General features: G+C 34.3%; 1 pseudogene; it reads left to right on the forward strand.

Annotated features, from left to right (window-relative positions):
* Positions 1–8,333: 8,333 nt before the first annotated feature.
* LOC105485619 (dnaJ homolog subfamily A member 1 pseudogene) lies at positions 8,334–9,742 on the forward strand (annotated as a pseudogene).
* Positions 9,743–10,149: the final 407 nt, after the last annotated feature.

A 10,149-nucleotide genomic window follows, 5' to 3' on the forward strand; every position in this document is an offset into this window, starting at 1 on the left:
TACTTAGTAAATACTAGGTAAATTGCACTGAGTACTTAATTTATTAACTCAGGCACTAACGTGAGTATATTACTTATAGGAAAACTCCTGACAGCCCTTAGATAAGAATTGTTTCCCTGATTTAAAATGAGAGATTGAGGTTTGGCGAGGTTAGATAATATAGTCTATTTTTCCCAGCTAATTGAAGAAAATATTTGCAATTTGAATCAAGTCTAGTTTGATTTGAATTCATCGTTTCCATGTGAAATTATTTAAGTGCTTCCATTTTTAGCAGCTAGTATATAGTTGAACACAGGCAGATTATTATGTGTTGGTTTGTTTCTGGTAATATGTGGACCACCAATGCAGCAGGGTCCATGCTTGAATATGCTATTCACATTTCTGTAAGAATTGAATCTCCCCATGAAGGAAGTCACCAATTCTAACCCCTACAAACTGCTTTCTACCCTTATGGTGCCTCTGTTTCTGTTCTAATATCTTGAGCTCCACCTATCCCTACTTTTCAACGAAATACATCTCTTAAAGAACTTCCATTCTGAAAAGATTGTTGAGCAAGTAATATAACCTGTATCTAGGCTACTTCCTTCTCTGTCTGTACAACTAGTACTGTCATAGTGCATGCATGCTAAGTTTGAATTTGAGATAATCAGTAAATAATTTTAAAATATAAGTATGTCCCATGCACCTAATATACTTAAAAATGCATTTGAAATTCAAATTTAACTGGTTATCTTAGAGTTGATCTGGGAACTCTATTCCTGTTGAGTGTATATACAGAAGTGGACAAGGCTTTTGGTTACGTTGTCACATGGAACGGCGTTTCTAGGTGGTCAGTGTGAAGAAGGTTATTCTTTGCAATCAAAATATGTTTACTGAAGTTACAGCCAATGACCTTTCCTATGACCCCTAGAGAACTATCCAGGAGTTGTTCTGCAAACTACCATGCACAATACCCATTATTAAACCAAATGTCTTAGACAATTTTATCTTAAGCATGTGTGAAAGTTTTACTAACAAGGGAACCAGCAAGAAGACTAAAGTGTGAAATGTTTTGACAAAGAGTATGGGAAAATAATTTTAGAACCCATGAAATAAGTTGTTTGCATAAGTTCATGAAATCCAGACTACTGATTTATGTTTCCGGACAGAAAATTGTCTTACCTTTATTGTTATATGGTTTAACCTAGGTCATGACAACTTGGAGCCAGTGCCTGAGGATGCCATGTGTGAATCATTAATCAGAAATCATAAACAATGAACGTGTGGCTCTTAGTCAGATATAGTGGACTCCAAATAATAAACAATGCATCTGTGGCTGTTGATCACACATTGTGAGCAAGAAAATTCCATTCTCTAACAATGCCAGATAGGGCTAATTAGAGATTCCAGCTACAAATTTCTTTCTTCCTATTTTTCCCCCAAGTGACTATCAGAAAATTCCTAAACATATTAAAAATCATGAAGTTGTATACTCTTGCCTGTTTCTTAAGTTTGGAAAAACAATTTTAATTTTCACTAGTAAACAGTAGTACAATTTTAAATATTTATTTATCTAAGCATACTGGAATTGTACCAAAATTATGTGACGCTGAGGGAAGGCAAGTCAATAAATTAGGCTTTGCTTTACCTTGTTTGAGTTTACCTGGAGGTGGCAAGGACATAGGTTTACAAAATGAGACCCACATGAGTGTGCCCTCACATTAAGAAGTCTTTATTCCCTCTCTTTTAATTATTTTAGGTATTATTTTAATAATACCTTCCCCTACTTTAAGAACCTGCCTATCTAGTGTTCTCGTTATCAATTCCAAGTATCATTTCCTATAGAATCTCAAAACCCTCGGTCCCCTTTTTGTTCTAGCAAATTTTATAATGCTCTTTTCTCTGCATAGTCTATAGTTTTATTTCTGATAGGAGAAAGGGAACTCCTTTTCTGTGGATACTGGATAGAAGAGTGTCACTACTATCTTTGATAACATCAACAAACATCTGATTCACCTCTTTTTTTCTGAACGTGAATTGCTTTTTATATTCTGGGTTTATCTATAAATAGTAGAAGTTTCTGCCAACCAAATGTATGTTTTAATGATTAGATCCATATGAAACAGACTTTCTGAAAGATGCAAATCCTACAGAGTATGGTCTACGCAATAGTTAAGAGCAAATAAGGACAGACAAAGAAGTCTAATGATTTCATTAAAGGTGTCACCCTTCAAAAAATTTTTATCCTTAATAATTTATTTTTGATGTAATTGAAAAATCTTTTATCCTTTTTTACAAGGAAAGTTTATAATAAATTATTAATTCAAAGTATGTATTAACATGTGTGGGACACTCTGGAGTTGGATTAAAGATGGTGATAAGTTTAAATGATTGGGGCAAAAACGTATATGAGGGAACAAAGTTGAAAATATAAGAGATTACAGCTGGATGCGGTGTCTTATGTCTGTAATCCCAGCAATTTGGGAGGCCCAGGAGTGTGTGTCACAAGGTCAGGAGTTCGAGACCAGCCTGACTAACACATTGAAACCCCATCTCTACTAATAATACAAATATTAGCCAGGCATGGTGGTGCACGCCTGTAATCCCAGATACACAGGAGGCCGAGGCAGCAGAATTGTTTGAACCTGGAGAAGCGGAGGTCGCAGTGAGCCAAGATCATGCCACTGCACTCCAGCCTGGGCAACAGAATGAGACTCCATCTCAAAATAAATAAATAAATAAAAATAAATAAGAGATTACATAAAAAAATGAAATCAGAAATGAAAGAGCAAACATAAAAACTGACACTACAAAAATACAAAGGATCATAAGAGACTACTATGAACAACTATATGCCTGTAAATCAGATAACCTAGAAGAAATGTCCTGAGTGCAGTGGCTCATGCCTGTAATTCCAGCACTTTAGGAGGCTGAGGCATGCCCATCATGAGGTCAAGAGATCGAGACCACCCTGGCCAACGTGGTGAAACCCTGTCTCTAGTAAAAATACAAAAATTAGCTGGGCATGGTGGCACACGCCTGTAGTCCCAGCTACTTGGGAGGCTGAGGCAGGGGAATTGCTTGAACCCAGGAGGCAGAGGTTGCAGTGAGCCAAGATGGCATCACTGCATTCCAGCCTGGTGACAGAGTGAGACTCCGTCAAAAAAAAAAAAAAAAAAGAGAAAAAGTAAAAGGATAAATTCCTAGAAACACTGAACCTAAAAAAACAGAATCAAAAAGAAATAAAAACTGTAACAATGAATAGACCAATAATGAATAAGGAGATTGAATCAATAGTAAAAAAAAAACTATCCCAAAAAGCTTAGGTCCAGATGACTTTATGGAAGAATTCTAATTTAGTTCTGCATATAAAGAAAAAAATAATGCCAATCCTTCTCATGCTTTTCCAAAGAATTGAAAAGGAGGGAATACCTCCAAGATTTTTTTGTAAGGCCAGCATTATTTTGATACCAAAGCCAGACAAAAACTCTCCAAATAAAGGACATTTACAAGCCAATGTCCCTGATAAACCAAATGCAAAAATCTTCAGCAAAATACTAGTAAACCAAAAATTAAACAGCATACTAAAAGAATTACTCAACATGGTTGAGTGGAATTTATCCCTGAAATAAAAGGATGGTTCAACACACACAAATTGTTACATGTGACATATCATATTTACAGAATGAAGGACAAAAACCATATGATCATCACAATAGATGCAAAAAAATACATTTGATGAAATTCACAGTTATTTCATGATAAAAAGCTCTCAACAAATTAGGCATAAAAGGAATGTACCTTAACACAATAAAGTCTATATATGAAAAGCCCACAGCTAACATCATATTCAATGGTTAAAAGTTGAAAGTTTTCTCACTAGAATAAGAAACAAGACAAGGATGCCCATAGTACTGCAAGTCCTAGCCAGAGCAATTAGACAGAAAAAAAAAAAAAAGAAAGAAAGAAAGAAAATAAATAAATAAATAAATAAATAAATAAATGCCATCCAAATAGGAAAGGAGGAAGTGAAATTGCCACTATTTGCTCATGATATTATCTTATACATAGATAACCCTAAAAACTCCACCAAAACTGTTAGAACTGATGAATCAGTACCATTGCATGATGCAAAATGAACACACACAAAGTCAATTTCATTTCTTTACACTAACAAGGTAATATCTGAAAAAAAAAAAAAGAAATCAGTCCCATTCACAATAGCATCAAAATATAAGATACTTAGAAGTAAATTTAACCAAGAAGGTGAAAGATCTGTATATTTAAAACAATAAAACATTGCTGAAATAGATTACAACATAAATGCAACAATATTCCATGTTCATGAATTAGAAGAATTAATATTGTTAAAATGTCCATACTTTCAAAAGCACTTTCTAGATTGAAGGCAGTCCATATCAAAATTCCAATGTCATTTTTTCACAGATAGAGGAAAAACAATCCTAAAACTCATATGGATCCACAAAAGACCCCAAATAGCCAAATCAATCTTGAGCAAAAAGAACAAAGCTGGAGGCATCATACTGCCCGACTTTAAAACATACTACAGTGCTATATTTATCAAAACAGCATGTCACTGACATAAAAACAAACACACTGACCAATGATGAAGGATAGAGAACCCAGAAATAAACTCACATGTTTATGTGTTTATGCTCCATTGATTTTCTACAAAGGTGCCAATAAGACACAATGGAGAAAGAATAGTCTGTTCAATAAATGGTGTTGGGAATATTGGATAACCACATGCAGAAGAAAGAAATTGGACCCTTATCTCCTACCATACACAATAATCAACTTAAAATGGATTAAAAACTTGAACATAAATCCTGACACTCTAAAACTACTAGAAGAAAATATAGGGGACATTGGCCTGGGTGAAGATTTCTTGGATAAGACCCTAAAAGCACAGCAACAAAAGCAGGAATAAGCAAATGGGATTGCATCAAACTAAAAGCATCCATGCAGCAAAGAACATAATTAATAGAGTGACAAGACAGCCCACAGACTGGGAGGAGATGTTTCATTCCTTTATCCTCATCTGCTAAAGGACTAATCTTAAAAAAAAAAAAAAAAAAAAAGCCTCAAGTGTCTCAATAGCAAGAAAAGAAAGAACCCAATCAAAAAGTGGCAAAGAACTTATGTAGACAGCTCCCAAAAATGTCATACAAATGCTCATGATCACTAAGTATGAGGGAGATTCAAATTAAAATCACAAGATACAAACTCTTAGCTTTTAGAATTGTTATCAAAACGATGAGATATAACGGGTGTTGGCAAGGGTGTGGAGAAAAGGAAACTCTTGTGCAACACTGGTGGGAATGTAAAGTAATATAGCCATTATGGTAACTAGTATGGAATTTCCTCAGAAAACTAAAAATAGAATTACGGTATGATCCAGCAATCTCACTTCCAAGTATACATTGAAGAGAATTGAAATAAGTTTGCCAAAGAGGTATCTACCTTTCCATGTTCACTGCAGCATTATTCACAGTCACTAAGATGTGGAAGCAACCTAGGTGTTCCTCATTGGATAAAGAATTAAAGAAAATGTGTCATGTGCATACAATGGAATACTATTTAGCCTTATAAAATAAGAAAATTCTGTCATTTGCAACAACATACATAAACATTGTGCTAAATAAAGTAAGCCAGTCACAGAAAGGCAAATACTGCATGGTCTCACTCATATGTGGAAACTAAAAACTACCAATATATAGAAATAGAGAGTAGAATGGTGTTTCTCAGAGGGGTAGAGGGGTTGAACAGGACAAAAGGAGATGTTGATCAAAGGATAAAAAAATGTCAGTTGGACAGGAGGAATAAGATTTAGTAATCTGTCGCACAGAATAGTAACTATAATAAATAATAACTCATTGCATGTTTCCAAGTTGTGGGTTCTAACTATTTTCACCACAAAAAATGATAAATATGCAAGGTGATAGATTTGTTATTAGCTTAATTTAATCATTCTGCAATGCAAGCATATATAAAAATATCACAGTGTACTTCAAAAATATATAATATATACAATTGTCAAATAAAAAATAATAATTTAAATAGTATATTCATGATGAAACCTTTATTGATGCACAAGGTTTAGAGTTCTCAGAACTTACAAAAATAAAGTTGTTACAATGTGACTTACAATACTAATTTTTATTTTAAAGTAATTAGTATTACACTAATATATATCTTAATTTATAGTTTATATTAATTATATTTTTTGCTTCAATAGATTTATGCTGAATATTTACAATGAAAAATGCAAGTAAGTTCTTAGACTATATGTTGAGAAAAATGAATCAATTTAGATTTATTGAGCATTTGAAATGTCTGTATCAACTGATCCCATCACAAATATTTGGGTGGCTGCTCGTCAAGCTAACCCTTGCCTAAAAAAGAGTGTTTTAGATCAGACTATTCAAGCAGTACCCTATAGACCATGAAGAAGAGATTAGCAATTACAAATTTGGATGCTAGTGTCAAAGAGATGAGGGGTGAAATCCCTGCTTTGTTGTTATCTAGTTCCAAAATTTTCCACATGATATTTAACATTTTCATTGTTTCTACATATTTCCATATCATATTTAACTTTTTCTTTGTTTCTACATATGTGAAATCAAAATAGTAGTAATATTGTGCACTGAAATAATACTGTAGCATAGAATTGCAAGTGGAAATTAAATAAAACAATATATTAAGCGCTTCTATAGTAGTCCAAATGCAATAAACATTGACTAAATATTAAATAATTTCACAATTACAGGTCTAAATTTACCTGTTGCTACTGTATATCTGAAATGCTTTTTTAATCTTTACCTTTTAGCAAGTAATTTAAAAGTGTATACTGTAAAGATATTCTTTGCAAGCATTATTAGCTCAGCACCCTAGATAGGGACTCTTTGGCTCGCTAAAATCCCAATTTTGAATCAATATAAAGGACCATCAATAAACCATTTAAATGTTTCTTTTTAATATATGAATTGTCCCTTTCTTTTCTATAACTAACCCATCATTGTTTTCCATGATTATCTTACGTGTATCGAGCCAGCACTGTCCAGTAGAATTTTCTGTGTTGATGAAGATGTTCCAGATTTCTGTTGTCCAATATTCTAACCACTAACCACATGTAGATATTTAAATTAAATTAAACAAAATTAAAAATTTGTTCTTTACTCATGCTAGCCACATTTCAAATTCTCAATAGACACATGCAACTACTGTCTACCATTTTGGATGGCGCAGTTACAACTGGTCCATCTGACACCAATTTCTCTACAATCAATTCCATTTCACAGAATTCTCCTGGTTTAATATTAATAATGAACAATTTTGATCACACTATTCTCATGCTCAAAACCTCTCTGGTCAAAAGTATATTCTTAAAAATACATAGTTACATGGAAAAAATGGTTGCATGCTATAAGGGTCAGAAAAGGGTCAGAAAATATCATTATGAAATAATAACTAAGTTTCAAAAGTTGTGTTTTATTTATGTTTATATGTCTATAAAAATGCTCATAATATTAAGAATGCTTACTTGTATATTTATTTTAAAATGATTTGCATTTCATTTTCTGCATTTTATGCCTTTCCACATTATTCAAATATTTGAAAAGAATTTTATTGTTTTCTATTTATCATTTTGCCTTTAGATTACTTGTCTTTAGTGTTTCTTAGCACTTGATGGAGTTGCCACAAGCCTCACTGAGGCAGATGTCCTTTTAAATAGTGGTGTCTAGTAACGATTATACTGCCACAGATATGAGCTAGAAAAAGCAAAATAATTTTCATCAGTTTTGCTTTATTTAAATTTGTTTTAGCTTTCCTTTTATGGCTTCAAAGACTTGTTGAAAATTTCAATAAGATCAGGTGGGAAGAACTTGGTAACAAACAAAGACTTTTGATTAGCAAGTATTATCAATTAATATTCTAGTATTTTGCCTGCCAGTTAATATTTTCCCATTTTCTTCTAAGGATATCAATGAAAGAGCTTTGCTAAGGATAAACATGGCTTGTCGAAATCAACAAAGTTTGCCTATAAAATTCACCTAATTTGCCAGTCTAGCAACTCTATCAAAAAAGAAGTTATTCTTTGTGAGCTCATGCTGGCTCCTAAACGATCATTGTTTTCTCTTCCAAATGCTTCCAAAACATCTGTTTAATAACTTCTAGAATTTCACTAGGTCCTTTCATGCCATGCCAAGAAGTTTGGATTTTATCTTTCGTACAAAAAGGGAAGAATCTATGTGTTTACAGTTATTTTATAGTTATGTGTTTTTTTCATTAAAATGTACATTTCTTGAAATGAGGCATTGCACTTATTTATATGTCAACCTAAGTATAAACATATAAGTAATAATACTCAATACATGCTAGATAGATGGGTCAAATATGTGACAATATTTAAAATATTTTGAGGAAACTTTCCATAATGCTTGGTGAGAGGTGGAGGAGCGGTGGCTGCTGCATCTGAGCGCAACTACTAGGTGCGTTCCTTTGCACACCTTCCACATCAACCTCAACCCACTCACTGCCAGTAAAAAACGGTGAAAGAACCCACTTTCTATGATGTTTTGGGGGTTAAACCCAATGCCACTCAAAAAGATCATGAGAAAAAGGCTTATAGGAAACTGGCATTGAAGTACCACTCTGATAAGAACCTGAATGAAGGAGATAAATTTAGGCAGATTTCTCCAGCTTATCAAGTTCTCTCTGATGCAAAGAAAAGCGAATTGTATGTCAAAGGAGGAAAACCAGGTAATTAAAGAGGGTGGAGCAGGTAGCGCTTTTGGCTCTCCTGTGGACATCTTTGATATGATTTTTGGAGGAAGAGGAAGAAGTATGCAGAGGGAAAGGAAAGGTAAAAATGTGTGTCAGCTGTCAATAACCTTAGAAGATTTATATAAAGGTGTGGCAAGAAGACTGGCTCTGCAAATAAAACAACAAAAAAAATGTGATTTGTGACAAATGTGAAGGCAGAAGTGTTAAGAAAGGAACGGTAGAGGGCTGTCCCAATTGCATAGTTACTGGAATGCAAATGAGAATTCATCAGATAGGACCTGGAATGGTTTAGCAAATTTAATCTGTGGGGATAGAGTGCTAGGGCCATGGAGAACAAATCAGTCCTGAAGATAGATTAAAAAGCTGCAATGGAAGGAAGATAGCAAAAAGAAGATTGCACAAGTCCATATTGACAAAAGCATGAAAGATGGCCACAAGGTAACATTCCGTGGTGAAACAGACCAAACAACAAGGATTGGAGCTGGGAGACATTACTATTGTGTTAGATCAGAAGGAGCATGCTGTTTTTATTCAACGAGGAGGAGAACTTTTCATATGTATGGACATACAGCTGGTTGAAGCATTTTGTAGCTTCCACTCTTAATAACTGAACTATAGTCATCACCTCTCATCCAGGTCAGATTGTCAGCATGGAAACATCTTGGGTGTGCTAAATGAAGGAATACCAATTTATGGAGCCCATATGAAGAGTTGCCAAATTATCTAATTGAAGGTAAACTTTTCCTGAGAATGGCTTTCTCTCAGCTGATGAACTTTCTTTGCTGAAAAAACTCCTACCTTAGAGGAAGAAAGTAGAAGAGACTGACGAAATGGATCAGATAGAACTCGTGGACTTTGATCCAAATATGAGAAAAGATGATACCATGACAATGGAGAAGCATATGAGGATTATAAACATCATCCTAGAGGTGGTGTTCAGTGTCAAACCTCTTAATGGGGCCAGTGAATAACACTCACAGTTGGCATTTTATGTGCAGCAGTGAATGAGTGGAGGGCTGTAATCATAATATGCTTACCGCTTCTTATTGTTTTTGCTTCAATAGTCAACTATAGTATTGTTTTAAAAGTTGTATTAGTCTTTTTCATGCTGCTGATAAAGACATACCTGGGACTAGGAAGAAAACGGGGTTTAATTGGACTTACAGTTCCACATGGCTGGAGAGGCCTCAGAATCATGGTGGGAGGCAAAAGGCACTTATTAGGTGGCAGTGTCAAGAGAAAAAGGAGGAAGAAGCACAAGCAGAAACCCCTGATAAACCCATCAGATCCCATGATACTTATTCACTATCACGAGAATAGCACAGGAAAGACCAGCCCCCATGATTCAATTATCACCCCCAC

This window comes from Macaca nemestrina, chromosome 16 (assembly GCF_043159975.1).
Source record: "Macaca nemestrina isolate mMacNem1 chromosome 16, mMacNem.hap1, whole genome shotgun sequence".
Taxonomy (NCBI): Eukaryota; Metazoa; Chordata; class Mammalia; order Primates; family Cercopithecidae; genus Macaca; species Macaca nemestrina.